The sequence below is a fragment of the Haemaphysalis longicornis genome, unplaced genomic scaffold, assembly GCF_048455015.1.
Source record: "Haemaphysalis longicornis isolate Haplotype H1 unplaced genomic scaffold, Haemaphysalis longicornis Haplotype H1 scaffold_31, whole genome shotgun sequence".
Taxonomy (NCBI): domain Eukaryota; kingdom Metazoa; phylum Arthropoda; class Arachnida; order Ixodida; family Ixodidae; genus Haemaphysalis; species Haemaphysalis longicornis.
In genome coordinates this window covers 70,728-85,536 of record NW_027526340.1, presented here as the reverse complement: position 1 = coordinate 85,536, position 14,809 = coordinate 70,728, and the positions used below count along the sequence as shown (strand labels likewise).

The 14,809-nt window shown below is 43.3% G+C and overlaps 1 long non-coding RNA gene across 1 annotated transcript; it reads right to left on the bottom strand.

Moving 5' to 3' along the window:
* Window positions 1–399: 399 nt before the first annotated feature.
* On the bottom strand, window positions 400–14,265 carry LOC144177797 (uncharacterized). The gene is made up of 5 exons (XR_013323858.1): window positions 13,520–14,265; window positions 13,358–13,422; window positions 9,954–10,078; window positions 7,855–7,974; window positions 400–1,519 (listed from the first exon to the last, which is right to left on the bottom strand). It is a non-coding gene; the product is annotated as an uncharacterized LOC144177797 (long non-coding RNA).
* Between the last annotated feature and the right edge of the window lie 544 nt (window positions 14,266–14,809).

Below are 14,809 nucleotides of genomic sequence, written 5' to 3'. Positions count from 1 at the left end.
GCCTACAACCTTTTAAATAATGCATTGGCTCAATGACTAGAAAAAATGTTACAAGAAATAAAAATCACGGGTTTTTGTCTTAGGCTACATATACACACTAGAAGAAACTGAGAAATACAAGATTTAAAATTATCACCTTAGACAACATTTGTCTCAAATAACAAAAACTTGTAACATTCAACGGGATAGGCAACACTTGAGCTCACATATACAAAACACAACCCTACAACAGTGATCAGCTTATAAGTGAATATGAAAACACAAATTTTCTTAAAACCCCATTAGAACAAATATTCGAAAATGTCACTTTAGACAACTGAAGTGAAAAAAATTGTAGAACAATACAACTCACAAGTCGAAAACACGGCAATAAAATACACAAAACAGAGTTCGGGAGTGTTATTCCTTTATAAAATAGTAATCTTGAACACATTCATATTTAATGCTTACAGCTTGGTTCGGCTTAATGAAACGGCCACTTTGACCACTCATACCCAATGCAAATGAACATTAAAAAGAAAAACGGTGTTAAGAAATTCCTAATTGATGATTGTTAGTTTTCTGAGAATATTTTGTTCACTTTAGAACACAGAAATTTACTCAGAGGCTATATGTTGCAACGCTCACCACTTGATTTGCTGGCACTGGACAATGTATTTATTTGCTAAATAAAAGCACAGAAAAACGCGGGACAAAGAGAAGAACCACACAGGACGAGCACTTACTAACAACCGAGTATAATGAAACCAAAAACAAATACCGACACAGCGCACCCTTGTGCCGCATCATACACACAAAACTGACGTAATTCAACAGCAATCGGGAAGAAATCAGCAATCGCATGCGCCGCAAGAAATAGCCCGATGATCCGCGCGAATGTTAACAGATCGATAACATCAGCACTGAACATTACGAATCCAAGAAATTTATTGCCTTTTCACTGGACGCTGTATTCAAGATAGGCGAATTCCTCATTAAGAAGGGCGACGGATGGGGCGCTTACACAAGTTACATTCTTATAGCACAAAAAGATAGATAAAGTAAGCCACTGCTACCTCGGGTGTACGTTGCTGAGGGTGCCCAAACAGGACTTCTGTTTTTTCCAGCAGAGGCACACACACATGCTTCCTGCAATGGTCAGATAGATGGGAACATGGGGTCCTCTTCAAGGAAGACGAGTGTTCTCGAAGACGGATGTTCAGGCACCTGCCAGTCTGAACTACATAGGATCCACCGCAATCAAACGGGATTCGGTAACCAACGCCTTTCGCGCATTTTACGAATTGTTTTTCATACCTGACCCCGCACCTGTCTGCCCGAGTTTCTTTCGTTTGGTTGACTTTTCTTGCAATACCCCCACACAAACAGGACAATTTGTTTGGTGCTGAGAACACTACCTTGACATCAAACCTCCCCGCGACCTTCTTTAATCGGTGAGCTTGATGTCTTTTACAACGCGTTGCAATTTATTTTCACACAAACTGCCATGTTCACCCTCTGCCGTGTTCCCTGGCATCACCTAAAGAAGAGAAAAGGAAACAAAAAACCGCAAGAGCAATTAGCCACTTAACAAAAACTAAGAGCTAGATTCATTTGAACCTTTGTCTAATAAACAGCCCTATTAGAAAACCCTATTTCTTAGAACACCTTTGAAATGTGGGCCCCGTCAGCTGAAAAAAAAAATGTGGTTGATCTCTCTCATAGGGTTCGGTAAACTCCTCATAGGAATCGGTAAATCGGTAATCAGTAAAACATAAAAGTGATCTACACGATCAGTTGAAAGTCTGCATCGATATGAACTTGCACATCGTTATTTATATTTCTTCGGTATGGCACCGTCAGCCTTATCAACCTGGATTGCACACAGGATTGGACACTGGATTGCACCCAACTGAAACCACACGTGCTTGCAAACGATGCGAACGAAACCGAATGGGTTGCCAGCGAATCGTTTTGCCAGGTGTTTTGAGAGTCTGGCTTTTTCGCATAGCTTGTATCGCGCAGAAAGCAACAGGGTGTGTTCAGATAAGGACAGCCAAAGTGTTGCCATATCCATTTTTTGTTTGAGATGAAACTTTAATACTGTGTAGAACATTGTATTTTCACCATGGAACTGGCATTAGTTTAGTGAGAAACACCATTTTTGATTTATTAAAAAAATATTTAAAGCGCGATCGGGCTGGGCTACTTTCTACATTGCTGGGTGTGCCAACTTTGGGGACCCCTAACACGAATCGAAATTTTTTTCCAAATTTTTCTCATTTTTTAAACAAATATTTGCAAATTTTCTGCTGGATTTGGGAAAATTGAATTTTCGATATTTATATTTTTTGGAGAAAACTTAGTAGCGAGAGAAATGTCGTTCAAAAGTGGCACTTCTAAAAAAATTTTTTTTTTACGCATCGCCCTAAAGTCTAGTTTTTTAGACGTGTTTACGAGGGGCTGCTGAACACCTCATACCCTTCTCAATGCTTTACAAAGAAAATTGATCAAAATACCGCTCCATGAAATGCGACCAAAAATGAAAATTTGGAAAAAAAGTCCACACCTTTCGACGTCATTAAAAAAAAACGTTTCTCAATTTTCGCTATATTTACACAAAATGGCACTCAATTCCTGAGTATTCTAGAAAGCTAAACATTTGTTGCATTATTTTTGTTCTAATTCGGAAAAATGAGGTCACATTCAGCACATTTTATTAATGTCCAATGAACGGTTGGGTAGCAGTTCGCAGTGAAAAAAGACAAATAATTATGGCTGTTTTTTGCAGTTTAGAAAAATAAAGCGACTGATATAAAGAGAACTGATGATCATAGTATTCATATTTACCCATTCTTCAACTTGTTAGTTGCGGTAGGCATTAAAATAATTGTGAGGTTTCTGAGCTTGTTTCTTCCATCAGAGTAAGGCTACCATTTTATTTCGTTATCGCATTGCCCTAGCTGTGTCATAAACCCATATGTTTCATTTCTGACGCTGCTTAATCGCACATTATTGGTAATTTACCCCATTTATAAGCAAGTAACCTCACTGCTGTCACTGAGAATATTTGACATGCGATCGTCATAGTCAAATGTGTATTTCTGTTCTACCTGGTACATGCGAAGCGCTAACTGCAAAACAACTTCGTCTTCCCAACTGACCATCTTTCAGCCTCCCGGGGATAATAAATAGATGTGCTTCTTGAAAATTTTGTTTTTAGCTGTTGGAAAGATAAACTTTTATCCCACTACAAAATCTGCCAACCCTTACTTTGGACACTTCAAGGTTAAGGGGAAGGTGCAGCTTTCTAGTTACAGAGATCTTGATCGCATGGGTTTAACGCGCCGATGCAACGCAGGTGATGAGGCGCGCCGTAGTGGAGGGCTCCGGATTAATTTAGACCACCTGGGGATCTTTAACGTGCGCCGAAATCTCGTACACACGGGCGTTTTTGCTTTTCGCCTCCATCAGAAAAGCGGCCACCGCGGCCGGGAATCGAACCCGCGAGCTCGTGCTCAGCAGCACAACGCAGTTACAGAGATCTTCAAAGATCCGACAAACAGTGGTCAGAAGCTTTGCTTGTGCTGTAGGAATTACTTCCCGACGAAGATAGAGGAAACCATTGACCAGAGGCAAAAAAGTGTGTTCACGTGCGCTGCGATGTCGAGAAAGACTACGACTCTTTGAGGAAGCACAGCCTTGATTCGGCTCATGCATGCTTGGGGTTGGTCGAAATCAAGCGACTTCTTGAAGAGCATGCATCAATATGCGCTTTAATGTGTATAAATAACGGTGGTGCCACCCTATTTAGGCATCAGTTCCTCGAGGTGCACAGAAGTGAATGTAGGGTCACTAGTGTGACCAAGTGGCTTTTCTCTGGAACCGGACATGACAAAAGTGCGTACAACGGCGTGGAGAGCCTTGTGAAGCATCAAGCTGCTGTGCATATATTGCGTTGACCTTCAACCGAAGCCGCACAAAGTACGAAACAGTTCGTGGACAGCATCCTGAAAAAGTGAATTTCGTCGTGCTATATCTTCACGATGCCAATATTGCCACATTTGAGAACAAAGAAGAGAAAAGCAAAAATGTTCCGCCGGTACTCGGCATCCCGTATCCTTCCGGAAATAGCGAACTCAAACGAAATAAAATGAAGGTACCCAACATCGAACTCGGACTTGGAGAGGCAGCGACGGTTTTCACCTCTGCTTGTCGACACTTTGAAGGGCCTTCGAACTAGAACGCTGCACCTTCCCCTTAACATTGAAGTGTTCACAGTAAAGGATGGCAGATTTTGTAGTGGGATAAAAGTTTATCTTTCCAACAGCTAAAAACAAAATGTTCAAGAAGCACATCTATTTATTATCCCCGGGAGGCCAAAAGACGGACAGTTAGGAAGACGAAGTTGTTTTGCAGTTAGCGCTTCGCATGTACCAGATAGAACGGAATTGACATTTGACTATGACGATCACATGTCAGATATTCTCAGTGACAGAAGTGAGGTTACTTGCTTATAAATGGGGTAAATTACCAATAATGTGCGATTAAGCAGCGTCAGAAATGAAACATATGGGTTTATGACACAGCTAGGGCAATGCGACCACGAAATAAAATGGTAGCCTTAGTCTGATGGAAGAAACAAGCTCAAAAACCTCACAATTATTTTAATGTCTACCGCAACTAACAAGTTGAACATAGGGTAAATATGAATACTACGATCAGTTTTCTTTATATCAGTCGCTTTCTTTTTCTAAACTGCAAAAAACAGCCATAATTATTTGTCTTTTTTCACTGCGAACTGCTACTCAACCGTTGATCGGACATTAAAAAATGTGTTGAATGTGACCTCATTTTTCTGAGTTAGAACAAAAATAATGCAACAAATGTTTAGCTTTCTAAATACTCAGGAATTGAGTGCCATTTTGTGTAAATATCGCGAATATTGAGAAACACTATTTTTTTAAATGACCTTTCTTCCAAATTTTCATTTTTGGTCGCATTTCACGAAGCGTTATTTTGATAAATGTTCTTTGTAGAGCATTGAGAAGGGTATGAGGTGTTCAGCAGCCCCTCATAAACACGTCTAAAAAACTAGACTGCTTAGCCTTTAGGGCGATGTGTAAAAAAAATTTTTTTTAGAAGTGTCACTTTTGAACGAAATTGCTCTCTCTACTAAGTTTGGGAAATATTTTCTCAAACAATATAAATATTGCAAATTCAATTTTCGCGAATCCAGAAAAAGTGGCAAATATTTGTTTAATTAGAAAAATTTTGAAAAAATTTCGCCTCGTGTTAGGGGTCCCCAAAGTTGGCACACCAAGCATGTGGAAACTAGCACGGCCGATTGCGTTCTAAATATTTTTTTATTAAATCAACGATGGTGCTTCTCACTAAACTAATGCCAGTTCCATGGTGAAAATACAATGTTCTACACAATATTAAAGTTTCATTTCAACAAAAAAAATGGACATGGCACCACTTGGGCTGTCCTTATCTGAACCCACCCAACATTAAAACGGATTTCACGAAGAAATTTAACGTACAGGTCATGCAGCAAAGCCACCTTTTCACACTGGCAGCAAGGTTTAGCAGAAAGAGTGAATGGGGTGGGAAGGTTGGAGAGCATCAGGGAGAGCTTTGCAGACCCCTAAAATTCCCTCGCGGACCCCAGGGGGTCCAAGGACCCCTATTTGAGAACCACTGCATTACAGAAAGGATTTTTAACAGAGTACCGCAACCTACGAACTGCACTCCGTTCTTGCAAACTTCTTAGATTCTATTGAGTCTGTATGCATAGACAGCGTAAAATGTAGTACAAAGTTTTTAAACTTACAAACATTACAATCGATTATTTGAATTCTGCAATTATTATTTGTGCAATACCCGATCGAGCCACAGCTAATGTTGTACAAAGCGATGTGGCAGTCGTTGCACCATTTCACACTCCAAAGCTCATGCTCACCCCGATCATAATTTAAATAACGTTGCTATCTTTAGCCACCTCGCTTTTGGCATTCCATTTCACTTCATGTACAAGACTCGTGCAACTAGTCCAACAACCAGGTAAAAATTACCCAGCACACCTCGCAGGGGTGCAGTGTGCGCCGTAACCTAATGGACCTTTTTCCAGTACCGGTCCCTCAGCGGCCACCACGGTGAACCTGAACTGGCAGTAAGGCATGCCCCAAAAATGCTTGGCTTTCAAGGAACCTGAGCACGAAATATCGTGGCCCTGCAGTGCCTCCCGCACCCACCCGTCACCCGCGCCTTTCACACTGATGTCACGGTAACAGGCGCACGCTCGTGTGACTAATCTGCAGTGGCCGAAGCACCCCCTTTTCTTCACTTCTGTTTTCATTTTTGTTGCTCCCTCACTGGTAGCCAAGTGCTCGCAGCGTGGTCAGCCTGAAACATTTTTTGCCCCTTTACTTTAAAAGACTTTTTGTGCGCACGTATGAACCCACATCAAACTTCCCAACAAGAGCAAATGATGATATATCATCATACCCAATACTTACACTATGAGCTTGTTTTTCTAAAAAAAACTTATTCTATTTGATTTTTGGACTTGCTGTAACCAGTTGCTGGCAGCCTGCCTGGCAGCAGAGCCAGAATGAAAAGGTTGTTGGTGCGTCTTAAGGTCTGTTAAACAAATACCGGTATTCGGTCTAGCTAGAAGACACGTTAAATACAGCCCCATGGTCATGGTGTGCCGGTGCTGAAAGTGAGGTTCTACGATTCTATTTGGCCCGACGTCCTCTTCAGCGGTGCTTTGCCTTCATGCTCTGTAAATTGTGTGTTACCTGTATTGGTTGTAAAATCAAAGGCCCCTTAACTTGCAATGTCAACAAGGGCCACAAAATTGTGTTACACTCGTTTTTTATGCCCACCATATGCACAAGAAAGCTTGTAATCTTAGTAAGGCTACATTAATGAGGCTAGAGAGCTCAATGCGAAGAGAATAAAAAGCATTGAAATAAGCAGGTAAGGCAGCCGGCCCTGGTGTACAGCTCCTGAGGTGGTTGAATGTTCCCAATGTGCGTAAAGCAGACTGTGCACAGCCAGAGTTAGTACCCAACGCAGCATTTCTTGCATGGTATAACCTTTAAGAATCACGGGCATAACTAGGATGCGAAATGTAGTTTGACGCATTAATGAGAACTGCTAAAATTTTAGTCATACTGGCAAGATCATATGTTTAGGTAATATGCTTCCCAGTTTTGATAAATTCACTGCTTGAGCCTGTTGGTTCATTGCTGCAGAATGCTATAACACCGAACACAAGAAATAAACAAGATGACTGGCTAGCTAAACAAGAGGGGTGATTTGCCTTTTGTAACCACTAAGTCAAGCCCTATTTCCCAATGAAAAATTTTGTTTATGGTTATTCGAAGTTGATATATCTTGGGTATAAATGGTTTGGCCCGATGCTTACCAAAATAGAGGCGCAACTCACTATTTCTCCAACATTGAATTGCTTTTTTTAAGTCTGCAGCTTCTGAAATGCTGAGCTTTGTGAACAACAGTGCAGACAGTGCCTTTTCAAAGTCTGAAAGTGCTGATGGCATCACGTCTTTATATACACGTCTAACAGATACACATGCTTATCCTGTCCTCCTAAAATTGTCTTATAGTGCCATAAAAGAATATGGCTTAATATGACAAAAACTGACGTATGTCAAAGGACAACAACAAAAAAAAAGACCCAGAAGGCTTGTCTTCTGTAAGCGCTTGTTCAAACCTTCAAGTGTTATACACTGAAAATTCATTTAATTTGCCATATTTAGCCTGACAAATAGCTTATAAGCTTTGAAAAAGTGCGAATTTAAGAATGGCTGCCAAAAGAAGCGTCATATAAAAGAAGTAAAATACCTGCCGTCAGCTTGATTCACTGGTCCGCAGCCTTTGCACCAACTCCGAGTACACGCTGGTGCGCATCCTTTCGCTGCCTGTTTACTTGCTGCTTGTGGCGGGTTGACCTTAAACAGCTGCCTGGAAAAGAGGGCAGGCACGATTGATTTTCTTCATGCTGCTTACATTCATGCTGTACTGTATTCCATACGGTGTATGCACTGGCCACTCAGCCACAAAGTGGAGCCAATATTATTTGTGTGGTTTGAGAGCTGCGCGAGCAGTGCAGTCGTTTTGCGCTAGCTCAGTATCATCCCCGAACGTCAGTTTCCTTATTTCTTGCCTTGCTCCAAAAGACCATGGCTGGAGTTACAAAAATTTTTCTACCAAAGCTTGTGACAATATTGTATGTGGTAGGGGCATGTGCAATGAGCCATTCATATTACCATTTCCCCAAGGCCTGTAGCGTGCTTCTTATGGAGTGTGAGACGTTAAGGAGCTCTAGCGACAGTATTCTGATGCATTGAACGCGCGACCATCCTCAAACTGGGTTTCCAATGATGTTAAGCGATTATGCAAACGGTCTGGGTTGAAGTGCTTGTGAGGTGTGTATGCATTATAAAGTGCGGCAGGGACAATTCACTGACTTGAGGTGACGAAGATTATGCCGATTGTTTCCAAGTGTTTTTTTTTTCGATGCACATGAACAGAACAAGCTCCCAGAAAAGGCTTGGTCATTAGGAAACAGTCGAAAGGAAATGGTTGGAAGCCCACATTTACCAGTGGCCTTGTATAGCACATTCACTTCAAAACACTCAAATAGCCCAGGGTGATGCTGAATGCCCGAATGGGTGCGCATAATCCATAAAGTACACTGCATGAACTAAATAGTGAAAGTTTCACGCACTAATTAAGGTTTCAAGCATGTGACGCGGCGCGAGATAACAGTGTCAACGTTGCATCGTTCTCACCTGCAATTAAATGTGCACAGAAGACTTGGTATTGATTCACCCCATCATCAATGCCTTCTTTGTGAATTCGTTGCATGCGGCCATACCGTCTTCGAACGGTACCCTATTCTTTGCTTTGAAACAGTCGAAAACCTGGCGTTTGTTTTCATCATGCGGCCTGTTTCAGGCCCGCGGTTCTAGAAGCATGAACATGCAGTCTGGCATCCCGAAGCAAAAGAAAAAGCCAGCTACTCGTTACGACAAGGCATTTGTAAACCGACGAATGAACCAGAAAAAAAAAGCGCCACACACACAGTTGTTTTTGCGAACACCAAGCCTTATACCATGTTTTGCGTGGGAGAATGCGCTGTCTGTGTGGCAGCATTTCACTGTAAAAATAAAGTCAGCCCCCTTGAGAGTGTAGCCCCACCGTGCGTTTTAGGGGCCAGTGCATACACCCTATACGCTACTGGATCCTCTTCTTTTTTTAAAAAAATCTGAGTTCTTATGCCTTGAGCCAAGCCTGCGATAAGTGCCACACGGATCCCATTTTAGGTCCCATTTTAAATGGGATAATATGAACACTGCACGTCTGAAGGCGAGATAACCATCGGTCATTAAATGTAACACAGTGGGGTCCCTTGAGCAGGGAAGCGTGGCAGGGGCAGCAGAAAATTAGATGGGCAGATGAGATCAAGAAGCATGCGGGGATAAATTGATCGCAGTTAGCACAGGACCGGGTTTTTGGAGATCTATGGCGGAGGCCTTTGCCCTGCAGAGGGCGTACATAGGCTGATGATGATGATAAATATGAATAACTTATTTAAATATACCCACGGCACTCGAGAACCCCATAATATTTTGCTCAGGAGGACAACAGGTTCCTTATTAAACAACCCAGGTTATTCTATGTTCTTTGTTTATCTGGTTCATAGTTTTCATACAAAACCTATCGGAACTACTAAAATTCCTGCGCTCTACTGCTGATTGAATATCGTGGCAGACACAATACCTAAGAAAAAAAAATTTGTTAAAAATTTAAGAAATCGTGTCTGCCCTACATGTCCAAGCTTTACCAAGAAAATTCCGGGCATGATAACAAATGAACTCAGCACCTAAGTATACGGCAAACAAGAAAACAATGCTGGGCCTGCTGAAAAAGTAACTAACCTCTGGGGAAATTCAGCTGTGGTAGCTGCTGGCTCAGCCTACTCCAGGTCGAGTCCACAGCACACGAGTAGCAGCAGGCAAGTTCCCTCCCTAAGGATCGTCAGCCCCGTGTATGGTGCCTCTTGCTAGCAAAAAACAGCGGCGCCACTATTAGATGCTGCCTGCAAGCAATTCAAAACACTTGTGATAAACCTTGCCTTCCAGTGTTTCAGCAGAGGTATTTAAAAATAAATCCCGGGCTCAACACTCGACAACTTGCTACAAGGTGGGCAACACTCCAGATTAAAAGCCAACTGCACTCAAAAATGTGACCTCTTGAAAACCTAATTTCTATTTAGTCTGCCTAAAAAGACAGCAAGATACAAAATATGACTGCTGACATACGCGTATGCATGGCACAAATGACCATCAAAAATCAGCGACTCTGAAACCGAAATTGAGAAGCGTGCAGACATTACAACCAGGCTGAAGTGACGTCGCAGACAGCAAGCCAGAGCAAACATGCGCACAACAGCTTCACGTCTGCATCAGGTCCAGGAAAAGCCCACCCAGCAGAGCTTGACTGGTTAACCTGGCTGGCTGGAGGACCAATCGCCTGGTTGGCTGCAATGTCACTTCTGCTTCATCGCTGTTTGCACGATCCGCTAAAAGGTCTCACGTTGTCTGCGATGAAGTTTGTTTTCTATTTTTTAAACATTCCCACCTGATTATCAAGGAATTTCACAGGGCTACGAGTAATGTCGCAATTGGTTCGGTGATACGCACTGTACGTCCAAAATAAATTTTGCCGATGCGAAATTTGAATACAGTTGGCCTTCGATTGGCCCACCTGGAGTTTTTCTAACATGCACATAGCATGTACACAATCCTTTTATTACTTCACCATCAGAAACACGTGTTACAGCCAAATATCAAACCTGTGACCTTGTGCAAAGCAGCAGCAGACGCCTTTGTCTCTGAGCTACTGGCAGGTCAACAAACTATTCTGAGTGGCTTGAAGGAAACATGCACGCAATTCACTATTTAAGCAAGTCCCCAAAACAAATCTTAGAAATGTAAAAAAAAAACAAAAAAATGGGCCCATCTCCCCGCGAGGGGACTCGAGTAAATGCGTCGCATAGGGGGTGGGTGTATTGCGTTAACGTTTGTGTTTGGGGGGTTGGTGGTATCACGTGTACACCACGCAGCTATCACGCCATTAGTCGCCAACCCACGCCGCTGACGACGTAGCTTGAATGAGTCAAGGATATAAGGCGTGTTCGTAGCCTTTGATTCTGTGTCGATTTTGTGGCGCAGTGGGAAGAGCACCATGTACCTCGCGTTCCGCCAACAGGTAGTGAATGCGTTGTATCAGCAGCTTCTTGACGTAGTTTGAATCAGTCAAGGATATAAGGCGCGTTCGTAGCCTTTGATTCTGTGTGTTTTGTGGCGCAATGGGAAGAGCACCATGTACCTTGCGTTCCGCCCACAGGGTCCTGGGATCGAAACCAGGCGCCCGTAACTATTTTTTTTATAGTGTAGGGGGAGGCTGGCTGCGGACAACGCCGAGGGACGACGGGTGACAGTGCGAGTTAAATAAATGCTCTGCATTTAAAAACGTATGGGGTTTAACGTATCAAAGCTACACCTGTGCTATGTGGTGGGCTTTTGTGCAGGGTTTCGAATTAATTTTGAACACCCAGAGACATTTCACACGGTTCTTTTTTAACAGTCATTGTTCACACAGTTCCTTTGAAAATTAGATCTGATAATCTACCGTCACGAACAGCCTAAGCTGAAACGGCAGTACGGGAGCCAAGAGATGCAAAGTTGGCAGGAGGTAAGAGAACAAAGTAAACCCCACCTTGTGCCACCAACATACACCTATGGGTTGCGGTTTATTTTGTTCTTGTTCTCAGTACTTTTCCTGTGCAAATATTAAATAAAATACCTCTGGACAGCAATTACAGCATTTGTTGCTGGCTCTGCAGCTGTAGTCAAACAGTGCAAAATTCGCTGTCATAAGGTCGACATCTTTGCACTGGCTAACAATAGGCTCTCATCATGAATCAACGCAAATGGGCAGGGGCCCTGTAATTGCTCTGGGGCAGTTACTGGTTCCATTTAAAAATTGTTGTTTAGGTCGTCAAAGTGCACTGATGTATCCTTTGCTTCTTTGCGGCACCTAGACTCGTGGGTCATAAATGAGCCAGCTGACTTCAGCACGCTGACACAGCCTATGAAAGAATGCACAACAGACTATCTTGTTCTTTAAGTGGTTCACAATGTGTGGGATGGGCTTCATACGTCTTGATTCGTGGCTCCCACATGACGGCAGAGAATACAAAAATGCAACATTGTTTGTTCGTCCCTCCTGATTTTTTTTGGTGTCTGAAAATATGGTTTTTGAGGGCTTTGTATTTCCTGAAAACCACACCGTGCAAGCTAGTGGGACAAGGCATAACCCTAAGTACACTGCTGTGAAATTCAAAATGTTCAAAGCAAGCGAGACACGCAGGAAAGGTTTCTCTACACCAGCTGCAGCTTTTCATCCTGCATTGCTATATGCACATGACATTATTAAAATGTAAAAAGCACTGCAGCCTGTATATGTTCTGTTCTTCTGTATATGTTCAGTACGTGAGCACTTTTCGACACCTGGGAGACATTTAGCTGCATAGTTACATTTTTGGCGCACCTGTACCTTGGTTAACACAGAAATGTGTTGCGCTGGTTCCGATAGTGAGCTACGCCTTCGACGATTGAAAGAGATTCGTAAAATCAGAACCGGCAGCTTGACTGCCGCAAAAGATGTGCGAGTAAAACTTATTAGGCAGTTGTAGCATATCGTTACCGTGTTTACGTTACCGTTTACCGTGTTTGTGGGAGTCGAGTGCGCAGCGCGACAGTTACCGCGAACGGTAAATTACCGGCACAGGCTTCCCCGTCGCCACGGCTTCCGGTAACACGCTAACGCAAACACGGTAACGATATGCAAAAACTGAAGAAGCAACAGCAAATACTCGCCGCATGCTCGTAAGCGTGCTTCTCAAAGGACTTTACACTGTAATGAGAACTGAACATGAATGTGGGGCTCGAACAATTTTACTCGACTGCGGAAATACACCAGAAAACTACGCGACAGTTATGGCCAGCGTAGGTTTGAAATGAACGCCAATTACAACCTACGGCTGTTTAGAACCGCCAACCAATATGATATGCTCTCCCGTGCCAGATGAACTAAGCCCCATAAGCGTGTTTTACAGTACAGCTTGTCAAGTCATTTCATATTTCATTCGCCCAGCTAAGCCACGATGCCGATAACTCGTGTGAGCGTGCGAAGCTCGTAAATGTCGCGCTTGCACCAGGACCAGCCTCGAGGGGAAAGTCTTAACACTTCAAGGAAAGAAAAAAAGCGCGCTCACCTTCTCTAAAAGCACGACGGGTGTCTCGCGGCGACGTTTCAGTCTCCGCGCGTCAAAACACGGCTCTGAATTAGGGGAGAACAAAGCCAGGTTCAATCAAGGCGTTGGTTCAATGCGCCCCGCGACGCAGTACTTCAAAGCAAGCAATGAAATGACGCTTACCTGCTGTCACGCTATCTGTCGACCGAGCGATAACTGCGAACGTGCGAAAGATATCAAGAAAACACCGCAAACACAGCGCGAACAAAGACTTATCGCGCTCAAACCCCATGCCACAACCGCCACAGGAAAAACAACACATACCACGCGCGATGGACGAATGCGGTGCCGTGCGCACGACGAGTCCTTGAGAGCAACCAGTGATGAAGTGCGGTAACTAGCGCCACCGCGATTGCAGGTCACGCTTGAATTTTGTTTCTGTGGCGCATTGTAGACAAAAGATACTGCCGCGAACCATGCAGTGGATATGTTTATTTATGTTTTGTTTTTAACGATCGGCTGCACCCGTTTGTGTTATCTGCATCCCAAGATAAGCGCGTGTTCCACTCTTTCTTATGCCGCGCGGGTTATCCTATTTGATCAGAGAAATTCATTGCCGCACCTTCCTTTTTAAAACATCTTTTTTTTCACGCACAATTGGCGATTGGAATAAGCTTCCCGAATCGTTTGCGCATCTGGCGTTAGATTGGACACAGCTCTAAGGTGTTATCTGCGTGGCGACATTGAAACCGGTGTTTCTTGAATTGCCGTGATCTTGTTGCTGTCAATTATTTGTTTTTGTTTTTTTATTCATTATTGCTGCTGCGTGTTGCTGCCCACTGCAATGTGCGATGACCGCTGTGACTCGTTTTATAGAATGTCCATTTTTTTTTTAAATCTCGCCTTTCGTCTTGTTTCATTTTTTCTCTTTTATTTTTGATTGATCTGATTGTAGGGTTTAACGCGCCGACGCAACGCAGGCGATGAGGCGCGCCGTGGTGGAGGGCTCCGGATTAATTTCGACCACCTGGGGATCTTTAACGTGCGCCGAAATCTCGTACACACGGGCGTTTTTGCTTTTCGCCTCCATCATAAAAGCGGCCGCCGCGGCCGGGAATCGAACCCGCGACCTCGTGCTCAGCAGCGCAACGCCTTAGCCACTGAGCCACCGCGGCGGGTCTCTTTTATTTTTGTTTGTCTCCGGCTCTGTTGTCGTTTGATGTTGTACAAGGTTCTTTGCTGCATGCTTTTAAAAGACGCCTCTGTTGATTTTTATTTTAGTATATTACGAGATTCGTGATCCCGTTTCTGCACTGGACACTTTTTATGTATCTCCTACAACAATGCCCTCTGAGTGAATGTAGTAAGCTGAACAAATAAATATTGATAGGGAGAATTTTTCGCCCTAACGTCACTAGCCTACAATAGTCTTTGAGCTACAGTGTTCTCCATGTAATTCGACGGTTCCAGCAA